The sequence below is a fragment of the Oenanthe melanoleuca genome, chromosome 13, assembly GCF_029582105.1.
Source record: "Oenanthe melanoleuca isolate GR-GAL-2019-014 chromosome 13, OMel1.0, whole genome shotgun sequence".
In the NCBI taxonomy this organism is placed as follows: domain Eukaryota; kingdom Metazoa; phylum Chordata; class Aves; order Passeriformes; family Muscicapidae; genus Oenanthe; species Oenanthe melanoleuca.
In genome coordinates this window covers 180,820-199,296 of record NC_079347.1, presented here as the reverse complement: position 1 = coordinate 199,296, position 18,477 = coordinate 180,820, and the positions used below count along the sequence as shown (strand labels likewise).

Below are 18,477 nucleotides of genomic sequence, written 5' to 3'. Positions count from 1 at the left end.
TTACACCAATCGATTTCTACATTGACACATCCAATTTCTCATAGAAAACAGCCCTACCACATTGTCCATGGAAGATCGCACACAGATCTCCCTGGTTTCATCACAGAAGGAAACCGAAGAGCAGATGCCCTGGCCATGTCTATGGAAACTGAAAATGTACCTGCCATCTTTGCTCAGGCAAAGCTGTCACATGCATTTTTTCATCAAAATGTGTCCACTCTCATTCGAACGTTTAAACTCTCAAAAGACCAAGCAAAAGCCATCGTGGCAATGTGCCCAAGCTGTCAAAATTACCAAATACCCTCCGTGGGAACAAGAGTCAATCCCAGAGGACTGAACAGCTGCCAACTGTGGCAAAATGATGTGACCCACTTCCCATCTTTCGGAAAGTCCAAATGCGTGCACGTGTCTGTTGACACGTCTTCTGGAGCAGACTTTGCATCAGCTCATGCAGGAGAAAAAGCCAGTCATGCTATTAAGCATTTTTTCCTCGCTTTTGCCACTCTGGGAGTCCCAGAAAAGGTCAAAACTGACAATGGACCCACAAATCTCGAGATTTGAAAAAGTTTCTCAGTGAATGGGGAATTGTACACATCACTGGCATTGCTTCAAACCCCACTGGACAATCCATTGTAGAGAGAATTCATCATACCCTCAAAAGAGTCCTCAACAAAGAGACACCGAAATCTTGTCTCCAGTTGAAAGACTGCAAAGCTCTCTATGTCATCAATTTTTTGAATTGTACAGCATCAGAATCTGATCCCCCAATTCTCCATCACTTTGCAAACTCAACCCAAGCCAAGCTCACTGAGAAACCACCAGTGCTGGTGAAAGACCCAGAAACACACCAAATCTCTGGGCCCTTTCAACTGATCACCTGGGGAAGAGGATACGCTTGTGTAACTCTGCCATCTAGTCCAATATGGTTCCCAGGAAAAAACAAAACCATATCTGGGCACTGCAAAAATTCTCCTGAGTCCAACACAAAACCTTAAAACCAAACGAGCTCTGCATGGAGACGCAGGCGTCGCAGAGCACTTACATACCAAAGAAAAGATCGTCCTGTCACTAGACAGCAGATGAAACAGAAAACCGAGCATCACTTAGCTGCCTCAGTTAAGTTTTAGGCTGAACTTAGTTTGCTTAAAAAGTAGTTTTTAGTTCAAATGCTATAAGCCCCCGCTGAAAAAAAACCTTTTTGTCCCTTGTTAAAACCCTTAACCCTATATCAAATCCCCTAGTTTTAGTGTTAAAAACGGGGGGGAGGAAAGAAAAGGACAGAACACTGTTTGTCCACTTCCCAAGAAAACAAATTTTGCTTATATTCCCTATCAGAAGCCTCATCCTTGTCCAAGGATGAAAATTATCTCTGTCAGTGCTGTCCTCACTGCAACCTGGATGTCCTTCACCATGCCACATGCCTTCAGCTGGATAAGCCCACGACCCAGCCACAATGTTTGGGTGACCTTAGCAAAGACATTAAAACAAGATAACATGTGTTTATCCCTAGGCAGACTTGACAACCCACTTTCCCACTTTTCCACATGTTTAGTGGGAATTCCATTTGCAGCAGATGACTGGCCCGTTTACAACTCAGAACTCCTCCGCACTACAGGTAAGAGACCCAACCCAGTGGACACTTTGGATGACTGGACAAAAATTTTGCCAAATGCTCTCGAGGAACCCCAAGAATTAGATTTGCTGGGGTCCTCCAAAGCAACATTCTGTGTCAAATTTTACTTTAAATGCCCAAGACAAAATCTACATGAATTGAATCTGTACAAAAACACATACAGGAAAGACATATCACCCATCAATAAATTATACAATTATCCAGATTGGTGTAAATACACCGCTCCCATAATTTCGGAGTCCTCTCTTCACCCCAAGTCACTGCCCAGGGGAATGTTTCTCATCTGTGGTGATCGAGTTTGGTCTGGGATCCCCTCTGGTCTCCAGGGAGGACCTTGTAGCCTTGGCAAGCTTTTTACCCTCACCTCCAATGTTACCTTGTTACATAATTGGAAAAAAGAAAGCAAATCAAAATGCGAAAAAAGATCCTACACAGAATTTGATGAGAATTGTGACCCCAAATTGTACATTTGGAACAAACCCAAAAGAATTACTGTTTTTACCATGGGTAGCAGCAGCAAAAGCCCTTGGCGAAATCAATCATCAGGGGTGCTGGCTTAGTAAGCAGGCCAACGCTACATCTGCTGCTCTGAGTGATCTTTTGAAGGATGAAGAAACCCTAAGACATGTGTCCCTGCAAAATCAAGCAGCAATCGATTTCCTGCTGCACTCCTGCGGACAGGGCTGCGAAGACTTTGAAGGAATGTGCTGCTTCAAGCTCTCTTCCCATTCCACATCCATCCATGAAAACATCCAGAAGCTGAAAAACCTCGTGAAGGACTTGAAGACTGAAACCAACCCTGACAGGGTCAACAACCTCTTTGGACAATGGGGGCTGACGGGATGGGCTTCATCTTTGTTTAGGGGAATTTTGTGGATTTTCATTGTCATTCTCATTGTTTTAGTCATGTTTTCATATCTTGTTCAATGCTTTAAAAAAACTGTTAAGGACGCTCTCTTTGTAAATACAGAGAAAGGAATTGTGGATGATACAACAGTGCCTGAAAAAGGCCCTTGGGATTTTGTGCCCTGAGACAATGGAACCTTTCATGAGAGATGCCCCCTCTCCCTGCCAAAACCCCTGTTATCATTTAGGATTTCTATTGGTTTTTAACTTTACTAGATGATTGGTTTTTTTCTTACCTAGACTCTTAAAGTAATTGGATAGTTTCTCAACTCATAATTTTATTGGTTAGAATTTCAATCCCTTTGAAATCTATAAAGACCCCTTGCTATGCTATGTAACTGGATTTGCTAGTGGAAACCCTTCAGAGAAATAAACTGCCTTCAGAACCTTCTACAGCAAGTCCTGCAGTCTCTGTCCCCTGCTAGATTGTAGCTGTCACTCTGCCTCGGGAGCTCTCAGAGCTATCTGGTCTCCCGTAGCAGCCGGGAGCTAGAACCACCCTGGCCCTGGCAGCTACATTAAGGTATAAGTTAAGTTAGTAATGAAGGTAGAAATCAAAGTGCTGCTCAGTCTTGTTAAGTTTTTAGGCCGTGTTCTTTTTAAGCCTATGGGAGCCCATAGTATTCCTCTGGCTTCCCTGGGAGGTTTAAGACCCCCCTGGCGAGGTCCCCATAGACCCTGGAATGAGACCCAGGTGTCTCAGGGGCTGGATTTAGCTCCTTGGAACAATTTACCAACATTGAGAGAAGAAATGCAAGCCGCAAAAATAAATAGAGTGTAAATTAGACTGTTAGAATGTAGAATAAGTAGATTTCTGGAATGTTTATATTAAGGGGCTTGTGGCCAACATGGAGAATTTGGGGCGTAGATACTTCTTCTTCCTTCTTCTCCGTGTCATCCATGCTGGGTGACATGCTGGCACTTTCAGACTGGATGTGAACAAAGCTGGACCATATTATAAGACTGAAGTGTATTGGGAGTCAAGTGTAAATACCTAGTACATAATTTAGAGTATAAAAGTCCTGCCTTTCTCAGGCAGATTCTGCCCTGGACATCTGGCGAGCAGACCACTGTTCACTGGACAAAGCCTTCCTGAGATAAGCAACAATAAACAATCACGAAAACCTCTAAGAACAGCTTCCTGCAATCCCTCATCGGTGGGCATCGGAAACAGCTGGGTTCCAAACCTGTCCTCCAGAGGTGATCTCAGGTCTAAGGAGACACTTCCGGTTGTGACAAAGCCTTGCCCACTCTGCCTTTTGTCCCATTCACCTGAACGCAGCACACACCCATCCACACTTCCCCTGAGAGTTCTCAGTTCATTTCTGTTTTGGTTGCCTGGATTTTGTTGATGCTTGTTTTCCCTTGTGCCTTAGCTCTCCTGTAGGTAGTAGGGTGAATCTTGCCAATGAATTGGTTGTGCTTTGTTGCTTAATATTAAAACTGAGTTTTGTTCATGCCCTTGCCACTGATTTTTAAGTGATCTCAAACACTCTCCTTCATGTCAGCACCACAATGTCCCGCATCACCGAAGGCCCTGACACACACTCGTGTCACGTAGGGCCACACCCGGCACCCAACAGCAGAGTGACAGCTTGGAAGCGGCACGGAGCAGCCCCGGACTCGTGGCCTTGTAGCCCCTGCCATGTCCAGAGCCCCTGGAGGCTTTGGTCACGGTGCCAGGCGACAGCCCTAGCCCCGCCCTGCAGAGCCCTGGGGCTGCAGCCCGGGCTGGCTGGGGCAGGAGGAATTGGCCGAACAGATGTGCCAGGGCCTTGTGGGCAGTGGCTCCGTGTCCCGCAGGAGGCCGGGGACAAGGGGTGTCCCTTACGGCTCTGCCTGGGCCCCGGGGCTTGTCACTGCCTCTCTCAGTGACACCCAGGGGCACCGAGAGCAGCCTGGGTGCCTTTGCAGGGCATGGGGAGCTGAGCAGGGCAGGGGCACCATGGAAACACCGAGTGCCTGCCCGGGGTAGAGCTGGGGAAAGCCGGGCTAGAAAGCTGGGAGAGGCTGCTCAGAGCTGGACCTGGGGGCTTGGGCACCTGGGAGACTGTCCTGGTTTGAAGGACAGGTATTTACCAAGAAAGGCAGGAACTCCTCCCAAGATGGAGAATGTAAACCCTCTCCCTCCCGAGTATTATTGTAATAAATAAGAGGCCTTTTGTTCGCCTGACAGACTTTAGACCTTGGAGGAATATCACCAAGATTTGTGAGGTCAGAATGGGGGTTGTTCTGCTTTGATCCTCTGACAGACAGACCTTGAAAAAGATATCGCTAGAACTTGTTAATTGCTTTGCTCTGCTTGATAGGCCTTACAGTAAAAAGCCAGAATGTGTTTTGCTTTGCTTGCATAATTACATATTGTTTTAAGTGCCAAGAAAGGAGTCAGTGGCTGAGGAAGACTACTCGCCCTCATCCCCCGACCACCAGAAGGCAGAAAAAGACCCCCTAGCAACTGGAGGAGCATGCGCAGAATTACTAAAGGAGGAGCACGTCACCCAAAAACCTAACAGCTTAAAAGGAACAGACTAAGGGGGGGTGGGTGCAGCAGGTGGTGGAGTGGAGACTCCCCTGCTGTCCAGCGCGCTGAATTTGCTTTTGCTTTCTGTAACCAATAAATCTTTTAAATTGTTATTTGATCTTTTATGGCCCATTGCGCTCATTTATAACATTATCATCTTTTAATCAGGAACTCTTAGGCAGAGATATGGGGGTAGGAATAACAGCTCTTTACTAATATATCTAACCAGACAAACAGAAACAACAGCAGCTATGAAAATTAACAACAAACAGAACAAATAACTCTGTTCCAGTCCCTTTTCAGCCACAGACACTCTCTGCCTGCGCTCGGTACCAGTGGTGGAGAGCGAGGCAGGGCCCGCGCAGCTACGGAGGTGGCAGGCTGGAGCAGAGGCCGGGGAAGGTGGCAGTGAAGTGTCCCAGGTGGGAGAAGGGTAGAGGAAGGGCTCCCTGCTCATCGTGTGAGTCCTGGTGCTCAGCTGTGTGCTCAGAGGTACCACACTGAAGTGAAGTGTCCCACAGCGAGAGACCTGGCTCCCGGCACCTGGCATGGGGCAGCTGGAAGTGAGCAGTGCCCTGACCCCACCAGTGAGTGAAAGAGGGAGACAGCCCCCGCCCATCCCTTTCTCTTGAGCCATCAAGCTAGGGTGCAGCCCGGCTGGCTTCCTTAGCATACTAATGGGAAAAATTCTCCAGAGAGGAAAGAAAAGTAAGGGAACAAACCCCAACCCCCAACAGTGGCACTAGCCTTTGTGACCAGCTCACAGCAAAGATAAGGAGATCAGCTGCCCTAGATGTTTACACCTCAGCCACAGTAACCATAAACTCATTAGGGGTGCATAGAGTCCACCTCTAGGTCCAGGGGCCCATAGGGAAAAGTCTAAGTGCCCTTCTTTTGGGAAGTTCCAGTGCTATATTGCAAGGTGTTTTTGTACGCTCTGGAAATATCAGCATGGGGAGTCCGGGTGGGGACGGATTTTTGGCAGAGTCATTGTAATAGAGGGCAAACTGTGTCCCACATTCTCTTTGAAATGGCTCACAATACAGCCAGTGTAGGTTCCACAGTGGTCCCTAACAGAAGAAAAATTAGAGGCCTTCAAAACCCTTGTTCAAAAACAACGGGTTCAAGGGCACATAAAACCATCTATCTGGCATGATCCTTTGCATGTATTAGAATGGATGTTTTTGCCTCACCAGCCCAAAAAGACAGCTCCCACCATCTTTGAGTTAATTGCACAGTTAATTATCAAATGTCATCACAGGTGTTTACAATTAAATGCCATGGACCCCTCAAAAATTGTCATTCCTGTGACATGAGAACAGTTTGAATGATGTTTTGCAAATTGCACAGCCTTGCAAAGTACCTTGCAAGGTTTCTCAGGACAGATTTCTTATCATTTACCAAGCCATAGACTGCTTAAGCTAAGTGGGGAAACTGCACTCTCTCTTAGAAACCTCTGAGTAGCTGCACACCCTTAAAGGGTGTTACAGTGTTCACAGATGGCTCTGGAAGAACAGGAAAAGCCATTGCAACATGGAAAGAGGGAAGTGACTGGCAAACACTAGAGGGATATGAGAGTAAATCACCTCAAATGGTAGAGTTATGAGCTGCAGCTATGGCTTTTCAACATTTTCCTCACACTCCTCTAAATATGGTAACTGATTCTGCATATGTAGCCGATATCGCTCAAAGATTAGACTGAGCACTGTTAAAGGAAGTTGAAAATGCACAGCTATTTAAGTTGCTTAAAACTCTGTGCCTTGCTATATAAACCAGAAATTGCTCTTATTAATGTTTTACACATTAGAAGTCACACAAATTTACCGGGTTTCATCACAGAAGGCAATGCTCAAGCAGATAAGCACTTGGCTCCTGCCTGGAGAGCACAGCAGCCAGATATGTTAACATAAGAATGTCACGTGATTTCTTCCACCAAGGTGTCCGAGCCTTGCAGTGGCAGTTTCAGCTGTCAAATACAGAAGCTCATAACATTGTTAACACCTGCACTGACTGCCAAGGCCACACTGCACCACTGCAGATGGAGATAAACCCTTGTGGACTGCCTGCTTTGCAAATCTGGCAAACTGATATAACACACATACCTGAATCCAGAGGTTTAAAATATGTACATGTCTCAATGGACACATTCTCATCAGCAATATGGAAAACAGTTCACACAGGAGAAAAGGGTTGGGATGCCATTGCACATAGGCAATCTGCCTTTGCTTCTTTAGGTATTCCGCATATCATCAAAACCGATAATGGTCCTGCATATATTTCACAAAAAACAAGACATTTCTGTCCTGGTTTGAAGGACAGGTGTCTGCTGATAAAGGCAGAACTTTTCCTTTGAAATAGAGCTCTTAATTCCACTCCCCCCAAGTATTAAAAATGTTTGAATCAAAGACTCTGAGGCAGAGATAAGGGGGTAGGAATAACAGCTCTTTTATTAATATATCTAACTGTACAAGCAGAAACAACAGCAGTTGTTAAAATTACCAAAAAAACAGAAGAGATAACTCTGTTCCAGTCCTTTCTTTAGCTGCAGGCACACTCTCTCTGCACTCGGTTCCGGTGCTCCAGATGGAACAAAGCCCGGCAGCTGCAGAGAAGTGGACGGGAGCGGAGGCGGGAGGGGGCAGCAGCGGCTACGCTGGTCTCAGGGGGAGAGCGGGCTTGGAAGGGCAGCTCCTTGCTCACCGTTTGTGTCCAGGTGATTAGCTGTGTCCGCAGAGGCAGGAGGCTGCAGTGGGGCAGATGCAGGGCAGGTGATTGCAGAGGGTCTGGCTCTCCTGTGTTCGGCCGCGTGGCTGCCGATGAGGGGAGTCCTCCTCCGAGCTTGTCGGAAACACGAGTCCCCTCCAGAAGTATGACAGCCCCTCTGGAAGCACGAGAGCCCCTCCTGAAGCCCAGCTCCCACCTACCTCTTTTGTCTAGAGTCGTCAAAAGTCCTGGGTGTAACCTGGCCAGCTCCATTGGCATGATAATGGGAAAAATTCTTTAAATTGGCACAGTAATAGAAAAACACTCAACCCCCAACAATTTCTTACAATTGTGGGGTGTGTCACACTGCACTGGCATTGCAAAAATAGCAACAGGACAAGCCATCATGGAAAGAGCACATGGCACCTTAAAAATTACACTTGAAAAACAAAAGGGAGGAATGTGTGGTGAGACCCCACAGAGCAGGATAGCAAAAGTTGTTTACACAATCATTTAAGACTAATAGAAAACCCCAAGTACCCAGTTATTTTAAATCACTTCATGTCATTATAATCGTCTGGTGATGAACAGTTACCTAAACCCAAGGTCAAGGTGCAAAACCTTGACACCAATAACTGGGGGGGTCCTTGGAATCTCATCACCTGTGGACGGGGGTACAAGTGTTTAACCTCAGACACAAGTACGCCTTGGGTGCCTGCCAGATGTGTTCATCCTGCATGAAACCATAGACAATATCCTCCTGAGAGCTCCCCAACAGATGTGGTGGAACAAGATGCAGAACAATAATTGGAACAATTCAATCACCTACCTCACAGAATTACAGGACAGTGAAATAACAGAGTTGTTTGTTTACAAAATACTTTCCTGTTTACGAATTGTCTGTTTTACTAAGTTGGAATTTCACACAGTTCTAAAGTGGAAGGTTTTATTAAGTTATAATTCTTAAAGAAGAGGTGTAAAGTTTTACGGTTATAGAGTTAAGTTACGATTCTATTTTCAAGCAGTTAAATTGTGACATGTAAAACTAGACAGTAGCAAATTTACTCAACTGCTCATGACCATAAGCACTGCAGCTTCAGATACATGGAACTCATCACCATCTAAGAAAGCCAAATTTATTAAGCTAGGTAAAAGCTTCATTCCAATTGACTTTATGCTGTCTATGGCATAAAGCTGCTTTGGTGTTCCAAATCTCATTTTTTATCTGGGTAGAAATTCTTTGGCTCCTCCCCCTGGGTGGAGCATCTCACAATAGGATGATGTAATTTTATTAGTCATGCAGTGGGACTCAATGGCCAAATAACAGATGCTATCTTCCTGGATGAAGTAAGGGTCATGGGAAAGATAAAGAACATTGCCCATCTAGTTTTTAACAGATGGCCCATTAGCAGAGCATATCTCCTACGGAGATAAGAATCACTGCCCCACCTGGTTTCAGCAGATGGTGACAGATTACATACTTTTGGGCATATATTTGCATTGTAACCTAAGACACTAAGTGACTTAATAATATTTAAAACTAAATAAAACTTAATAATATTTAAAAATAAAACTTATACTTCTACTTCATATCTGAGTGGCGTAATGTAATTTAATTTCTCTGACGGCTTTAATTCAGTCCCTGCATTCTCCTCTTTCTGTAAGACTCACAGAGTCACACTCTAACAGGCACTGACACTGGAGTGGGGCCCCACAGAGAAGGACAAGGGGATCCCATACTAGGGATGATCCTGATTCTTTCTGCCAATTTCAGGGCTTCTGAACAGTTTGTGACCGACTGACTTCCATGGGTTCTGATGCCACCCACCTACACTTCAAACTGGTCCAGACTGGTGCTCCCAGTGCTGCATGGGGTGGGGCATCAGGGACCCCTCCAAAGCACAACACGGCTGCTTTGGGGCTGGCAGCACCGCCTGGCACTGGGGATGGGGTGTGTCACAGGAGCTGGGGTTGTACTGGTGGTACTGGTGGTGCTGGGAGCTCACCTGTCTGGGGACCAGAAGGACTCAGGTAAACAAGTGTGCTCCCCCTGGGGATCCCCAGCCTGGTGTCACTCTGCCCCCGAATGGCTGCTCCCAGTATTCCAAATAAAGCCTCAAAGTTTGCCTGGTCCTGTTTATTGGGGGCCAGTGGGGAATGAGTTGGAGGGACTCCAAGGGGGAAACCATGATTGGGGGAGGGGGACAGAACAGGCCCTGGCATGGATCAGGAATGGGGACCCCCAGGAAAGGTCATGTCCCCCCATTCTCACCGCACCCTGTGGGGCCTTGGAAGGAACCTGAACCCCAACACGGCACTGTGCCAACCCCAAAGGTGCCAGAAACCCCCTCAGCTGCCAGAGGAATTTGGGGAGGGGGGGCATGAGGGGGACCCAGTCTGGGCAGAGACCAGCTAGGCCACAGCTTGAGCTGCTCCGGCTCTATCCTGGCTCCTCCTGTGGGATGCAAAGGTGTTGGGAAAATGGGGGGGGGGCCAAAGGTGGGCACTGGGCCCAGGGGGAGCAGAAGGAATGGAGGAGGAGGGGCAAGGAAGAAGCGGGAGAAGGCCAGAAAGCATAGGAAGTTGAGGCAGGACTAGAAAGGAGGAGGAGTGGGACCCCTTCCAATGTAATTTGGGGGTTCCAGCCCTCTCCCCTACTCTTTGGGGGTCCTAGTTCCCCTTTTCCCCTGCTCTTCCACTCTTCCCGACTGCCCCTCACTCCACCACCCACATCCCACATGTTTGCTTTTGGGGGTTCCAGGCCCCTCCCCCTTAGTCTGAAGGTCCCATACTCCCTATCTCACAATTCAGGCACCTCATGGCTGCTTTTTTCTGGGAGGAATGCCTGAGGTCTGGGATTTTTGGGGTGTAGTTTTGGAAGGGGACAGCTCTGTCTGGCTTTCCACTCCCTCTTGTGGCCTTAGGGGTGCTGGGATTTCCCTCCTGGGAAGAAGGATGTTAATTCCCTTCCAAAAGCCCAATGCCTGGCTGGGGCTCCAGGCAAAGAGGTCCTTGGGACTTCACCCACTATGTTTCCATCCTTCTCATTGTCCCCCACATCTCCATCCATGTCCATGTGATACCATGTCACTCACCATGACTGTGTCCTGCCATGTCTATGTCCCCTCATGTCCCCACCCATGTCTCAGTTCAGTGTCTTTATTTTTAGTGTCTCATGTTTTAAAGGGATGAAGAGAAATCAAAAGCAAATCAAGTTGAGAAGAAAAGCGTTTCCTTGTCCATGCCAGCTGAGGATCCATGTGCTTGGGTGGGAGGGAAGAACCTTTTATGGAAGAGTTTCCACCCCACTGTCTCCAAAATCTTGGCTTTTGCCCCAGTCCATCACTATTTTGCTGCAGAAGACACCCTTTAGTAATAGAAAATCAAAATTGAGCTATTACTACTGTTGGAAAAGACCTCCAAGACCATTCAGTATTCCTGGATGCCACCAGAAGATAGGATTGAACACAGAAGATTTTCTGGAGTTCATAGTCAACAAATCCATTCTCCCCAAAGAATTCTCAATGCCGGTTTGCGTCCTGATGGACGTTCCTACCCCTGAGTTCATCCAGGTGCCCACAGGGACACAGGATTACGCAGAGCCGCCCCAGCCAGGTGTCTTCCCAACACGGATCACCAAGGCTCTGCCCAACGGGGGTCACTGGGGATCATCCAACACCGATCCTCCCACGGGGGATGGAGCTGGAGCAGAGCACGAAGATCTTTCCACACTTGGGGCACTCACAGGGCTTCCCTTAGTGGTACCTCCGTAGATGAAGGGTTAAGGCTGAGCTCCAGGAGAAGCTGTTTCCACACTCAAGATACTCATAGGGCTTCTCCCTGGTGTGGATGCGCTGGTGTCTGATGAGGTGGGAGTTCTGCTTGAATACCTTCCCGCAGTCAGTGCAGCGGAAGGGTCTCTCCTCTTTGTGAATCTGCTCATGTACGATGAGATTGGAGCTGGTCTTAACTCTCTTAACTCAGGACACTCATAGAGTCTCTCCCTGCTGTGGACGTGCTGGAGTCTTCTCAGGGCGGAGCTCCACTCGAAGCTCTCACCACATTCCAATCAGGTGTAGGGCTTTTCCCCAGTGTGGATCCTCTGGTGCCAGATTAGGTCAGCATTCCAGCTGAAACCCTACCACATTCAAAGCACTTGTGGGGATTCTCCCCTCCATGAGGCTTCTCCACCAGCTCTGAGCTCCGCCAGGATGTCTGGCTGCCTTCTGGGGACAGGGAGGGTCTTTCCTCTTCTCAGCTCCCTGAGCTGGGTTTGCTGGGTTTCCTTCTCGTTGTGAAGGATCTCTTGGGCTTTTCTGCCTCCTTCATCCCCCTACGCCTTGAGAATGAAAAATCCTGGTTTTTTGAAAAAAAAAAGAAGAGAGCTCCATGGATTGGGAGTTCCTCCTTGCCCACGTTCATCTCAGGAAGTCACTGGGCATCTCATGTCTGTAAGAACTTTCCGAACACCACTATTCAGACCCAAAATCCTCCTGGCTTGGTTTGAAAGGCACGTGTCTGCTAAGAAAGGCAGGAGCCTCTCTTTGAAATGGAGAATGTAAACCTCCTCCCTTCAAATTATCATAATTTTGAAATTAAGGGGCTTTCAGGAAAAGATATGGGAATAGGAATAACAGTTCTTTACTAGGAAAATAAAAATAGAAATACAGTACTACAAAGAACAAACCCAAAACACTCACCGGGTCAGAATACAACCTGACACTCCGCCAGTCAGGGTGTTGGTAGCAGTCCCCAATGGTGGCTGCAGTCATCCTGGAGTGATAGATGTAGTTCTGTGGAAGCAGTGGTCCCTTGCAAGGATGCAGTTTTCCTCCATAGGTTCCAAAGCGATGATGATGATGAAAGGTCTGGTTTTCCTCTAGAATCCAGTGGAAAAAGGCTGTTTTGGTGTTCAAAAATCTCAGTTTTTATCTAGGTAGGAAAGGCTTGGCTCCGGGAATTGAGAGGAGGACTGGGGAGATCCTGCTCCAACTTAGCAGTGGAAGAACATCCAATTAACAAGGCATGCATGTAATTTCCAAGTGGTCCCCACATTCCTGTATGAACTAAATGCACCGAGAATTTCACAAGGGTCACCAACTCTCTGGCAGCCAAATCCAGCCCTGCACTCCCTGCAGTTGTGTGTACTCTGGGGAGGGTTCAGCTGTGGGTCAGATGGCTGGAGAGTGGGTTGGTGGTCACCTCATGTGTGAGGCAGTTATTGGCTGGGAAGATGCATGGACACCACATGATCAGAGAGCTGACCGGGTAAAGGGACACCTCAACAGTGACACCACAGTGAAAGGCAGCCAATGCTTGCTTACTTCAGTGAAGTTTGGATTAAGTTTGGGTTAAGTTTCAAGTATAAAAAGGCTCGGTTGATTACAAAAAACAATATCTTCTTTGAAGCAAGCAACAAAGTCCATGTATCCTTGGTCCTCATTTTTATGCATGACCATGAGATGGCCATGACGATGACTCAGCTATGATCCTGAAATGAGCATCCCATGATCGTGGCCATGTGTCCTAGGTTACAATGTAAAGATACGCCCAAAAAGTTATATTCTATCCCCATATGTTGAAACCAGGTAGGGCAGTGATCCTTATCTCCAGGGGAGATATCCTCTTTTAATGGGCCATCTCTTGAAACCAGGTGAGGCAGTCATCTTTATCTTTTCCACAACCCATCCTTCCTCCAGGGAGATATCTTCTGTTCATGGGCCATTGAATCCCACTGCATGACTGATAAAATTATATTATCCCATTGTGAGATGCTCCAGCTAGGGGAAGAGCCAAGCCTTTCCTACCTAGATAAAAACTGAGATTTGGAGCACCAAGGCAGCCTTTTTTTAACTGGATTCCAGAGGAAAACCAGAGCCTTCTACAGGACCACTGCTTCAACAGAACTACATCTCATGTCACTCCAGGACAACAGCAGCCATCATTTAATTGAACTGCTACCAACACTCTGACTGATGGCGTGTCCAGTTGTATTCTGACTCTGTTATCTGGATTTATTTTTTGCAATACTGTATTTCTATTTTAATTTTTCCTAGAAAAGAACTATTATTCCTATTCCCATATCTTTGATTGAGAGTCCCTTAATTTCAAAATTATACTAATTTGGCGGGAGGGAGTTTACATTCTCCATTTCAAGAGAGGCTCTTGCCTTCCTTAGCAGACACCTGTCTTTCAAACCAAGACAGATTTTGGTACCCAACATGGGGCATGCAGACATTGAGAGAAAAACGAATAACAGTTCTTTAGTAACCAGATTTTGTGTGCTGGATATAGAAACCTCATTAGGTAGCAGCATGTGGTCTAGCTTACTCTGGTTTTGGTGGCACGTGGTTGTGGCTATATTTCTCCCATTCGTAGGCTCTTATCTAAACATGGCCCTATAAATAAAGCTACTGTGGCCATTAACCAGTGTGCTTTATGGGTTTAAAAGATAAGGAATTATTGGCTTTTTAACTTCCTTTGGAAGGCGGGTACATGGATTCAGGGCTATCACACATGCACAGCATGTTTCTACGGTTACTTTAATAATGGTACCTACTGTGAGGAAATAACACCAGGGAAAATTTTCTTCCAACATTTCCTCCACTTTTTTGGGTCCACCCCACGAGACTTGAAGGGTTCAAATCTTCTCTAAATGCTAATGGTATTCTACAGTGGCTGGTGTTGCTGATATGACTGTTCTATTTAGCATTCAGAGATAAGGGGATATTGCCTTGGATAACCACTCTGATACCTATTTCAGAAAATAGGAATGCTGTTGCAGACACTGACCTCACCCCACAGTCCATCTCAAAAAAGTACCACCCAGACTGGGCAGGAGTTTTGGTGAAGGAGACGCGCGAGATAGGCCAGATGCTGAAGGAATGCCTTTCCCTAGCTGGTGAGAAACCCTCTCCCTACCTTATAGAGGAAGAGTCTGATGGTGCTGCAGTGGAACCCACAAACATTACAACCATCCAGGTTCCAACTGAACCACAAGGGCAATCATATTTGCAGCAGCAGTCACCCCAGTGGAAACAAAGAAATCTAAGATGAAATCAAAGCACCCAGTTAGTAAGGATAAGAAAAGAGGGCTCTCACAACCCACAGGGGAGCCAGAGGTTGAGATCGTCACCGAATCCCTGTCATATGAAATTCTCTACAACCCATGAAAACACATTGTGCTATGGTGACGATGGTGGTAAAGAAGAGACGGAGTCTTCACGATATGCCATGAAGCCGTTTATTGATCCACAAAGCAAAGTTTATATACTTTTTTACCTATTACTAAAAATAGCACACCAATTATATTAGCGTTACTAAGTTGTAGAGAGATAGGGATATTGCGAACGGAAGATTCTCGGGATGTATGGGCAGCCAGGGACCCCCTTCACCTCCACCTTGTGGTCTGACCTCAGCTCTGTACCTGGCCGCCCCTTGCCGGATGTGAGCTAGAGGAAATGACCCAAGGACCCCTGTCCTTAAAACCCCCTGTAACCCCTCAATAAATGCCATTCGCTGTCCACCACATTGGTGTCCTGGAGCTGATGGACCGAGTGACCCAGTGTTAGGGCCACCGTGCTGGACTTGAACCAGGCCGCCAGGCAACAAACTGGTGCCGAAACCTCGGGAATACATCAGGAACCGATCGCTCGGATTTCGGGGTTCGCCTGACCAGGATCCAGCGACTGCACCGCAGGCGAGTGCAGTGAGGGGAGACATCCCCTGGACCAGCGAGGAATATGGAACAAGTCGCGAAGGTCGTAAGTGAGATCCACGCACAGTGGGGTTTGAATTGTAAGCTTAAGGATTTCTGTCTTGCAGTGCCGAGACTGATTAAGCTTGGAGCTATAGACGGCCCGGTAGACATTCTCCATCCGGAGATTTGGGATAAATGCACAAAAGCTTTGGCGGAAAACACCATGACCTCAGGGTCAGGAAAAGCGCTTAAAGCGTGGGGAAGGGTGATGCAGGCGCTCCAAACCGCCCGGCAGGAACAGCAAGCCTGGCAAGCTGCCCGAGCATGTCTGTTTGCCGCGCCACAAACGGGGATTGGGGCGGCGACACAAACCGTGGAGGGGTTTGAATCTGGCAAGCGAGTGGACGTGGGAACCCCGGACCCCCCCTTGCAGCCCCCGGATCGGGACCCACCTTCACCGGGAGAGGGGGGACGGAGCGCGCGGGAGTTGTGGCAAGGATTAGCGGACGAGGTGCGAAATGCAGCCATTATATCGGAGATACAGGTGGCGGAAAAGACCGAGCCGCCTCCATACGGTTTTGAAAATGGCGCCGAGCCGGGTGGTCGAGCATTGCGCAATGATGCGGGAGGCGGGGAAGCCACGGGCGTTCTGAACGGCGCAAGCGCGGGGGAGCGGGACAGAGGGGCGGCCCCTGGGAACGAGCGTCAGACCAATCACAGAGCTCTGTGTAAATTAGATCCTTATAAGGCAAGGACCTCCCCCAGCAGGAGGCGGGGGAAGCACCGGGGGAGGGAACGGTACGGCCCCCGGGGAACGGGGCGGGGGCGGAGCCCAAAAAAAATGCTCAGCAGCCCGGAAACGTCCAGTCAGTCAAGTTCCGGCTCTGACTCTGACCAGAGCTGGGACAGCCGGTCAGAGGGGTGGTCAGACACTGAATCGGATACCGGCTGGGAGGTTTACAAGAAGGGTGCCGCGGCTTACAGGGCAACTAACCACAACCTTCCGGCATGGGTTAGGGGGACATCAGACACAAATCGAACCCCCCTTACAGACTGGCGTAAAATAAAAATAGCATGCACAGAGTGGGCTCCGTCTGCCAAGTTAGTATTCCCGGTCAGAGTGGGGGGTGCCGGCGGAAACCAGAGAACGTATTCCCCGGTAAACCCGAAGGATGTGCTGGCTATTGTGAAAGCGGAATCAATTCTGCCATGGTTTCTACACTTATTGACAGCATTTTTGGAGGCGATGATATGCTCCCCTTTGATATTAAACAGACTTGCAAATTAATCTTTGATGGGGCGGGGATGATCGTTTTTAAGCAAGAATGGGAGGATAATTGTGCCAAGCAGCTAGCCTTGGTAACTGGGGAAAACCATCCTCTGCATGGCTCCAGCATACAGAGGCTGATGGGCAGAGATCCAGCCATGCTTACCCCACAGGCACAGGCAGAGGGACTGCGAGCCCATGAGGTTATGACTACCACCCGTGCTGCCCGAGAAGCCATCCGTACTGCCTCTAAAGCAATAGCCAGACCATCACCATGGTCCACTATCAAGCAAAACGAGAGTGAAAGCTTCACTCAGTTTGTGGACCGTCTCCAGGCAGCATTAGACTGCTCAGCATTGCCCTCAGAAGCAAAAGGACCTGTGCTAGCAGACTGCCTGCGCCAGCAGTGCAATTCAGCCACCAGAGACATTTTAAGGTCACTGCCACCTGGGTCTAATATCGCAACCATGATCAGACATGTAGCAAAGGAAGAACACCTCGCTCCCATTCAAGCAGCTGTTCGCACTGCAATAACCAGCGTGATGGCATGCTTCAAATGTGGCCAGGCAGGACACGTGGCAGTGAACTGTCCCCAGTCAGGACATCCACCAGCAGCTGCTCCACCACGCCAGGGGAAAATCAGAGGACCATGCTGGGCTTGTGGAAAGAAGGGGCATCTTGCTAAAGAATGCAGATGCAAGCCTCAGGGAAACGGGAAGGGGAGGGGGCAGCCGGGCCGCACCCAGCCCTCTCCCTCCTGGAACGCCAAGCGGCCCAGCTACAGCAACCCTCAATGGGGCACGGGGCTTCCACGCCCATTACCCCCTCAAGAAATGGCCAACTTTGTCGCCCAGCAAACAGCTCAGCCAAACCCACCTGCACCTCAGGACTACCAAGAACAGCACCCTGGGGACGAGGCCCCTGGGTGGCCTTGGCCATGAAAGCTTACGAGCGAGACCCATGGGTGGCCTTTGCAGTGAAGGTGGGTAGGCACCCGCGGATCGTGTGGGCAGAGTGTCGTCTCCACAACGGCTCTGACAGCACGGTCATCTGCCTTCCCTTTTGGGTGGACACAGGGTCAGACGTCACCGTCATCCCAGATATACACTGGCCTCTACCATGGAAGCTAGAAGAAGCCCCCATGGTGAGCGGAGTTGGAGGGCAGTCCCAAGCCCGCAAAAGCACCCAGCCAATAGCAATAACACTCTGCACCGAGAGAGGACCAGGAAGGACTATCACCCTCACGGTATACGTCATGTCAGATTGCCCACCCTTGTTGGGGAGAGATGCCTTAGCCCTGCTGGACGTCAGGATGACAAATTTATTCTAAGGGTCACTGTCGTGTACCCGTCACTGCCCATCAAACTAACTTGGAAATCCATCGATCTGGTGTATATTGAACAGTGGCCCTTATGCAAGCCTCGAATGACTGCTCTCCTTGAGCTAGTTGGCCGTGAACTGCACAAGAATCATATAGAACCCTCCACAAGCCCATGGAACACCCCGATCTTCGTAATACCTAAACGGTCCGGTGAAGGCTTTCGTCTTCTGCATGACCTGCGAGAGGTAAACAAGAAAATCCAGCCGATGGGCCCGGTACAAACACTGCTGCCCATGAACTCGATGATACCAAGAGGGCAGCCCTGTGCAGTGCTCGACATCAAAGACTGCTTCTTTTCTATTCCCCTGCACGAGGACGACAAGGAGCGATTCGCTTTTTCCATTGTCTTTCCAAACAGCCAACGACC

General features: G+C 48.4%; 1 pseudogene; it reads left to right on the top strand.

Annotated features, from left to right (window-relative positions):
• Positions 1 to 18,477, top strand: part of LOC130258910 (zinc finger protein 721-like) — a 415,188-nt pseudogene that overhangs the window by 312,258 nt on the left and 84,453 nt on the right.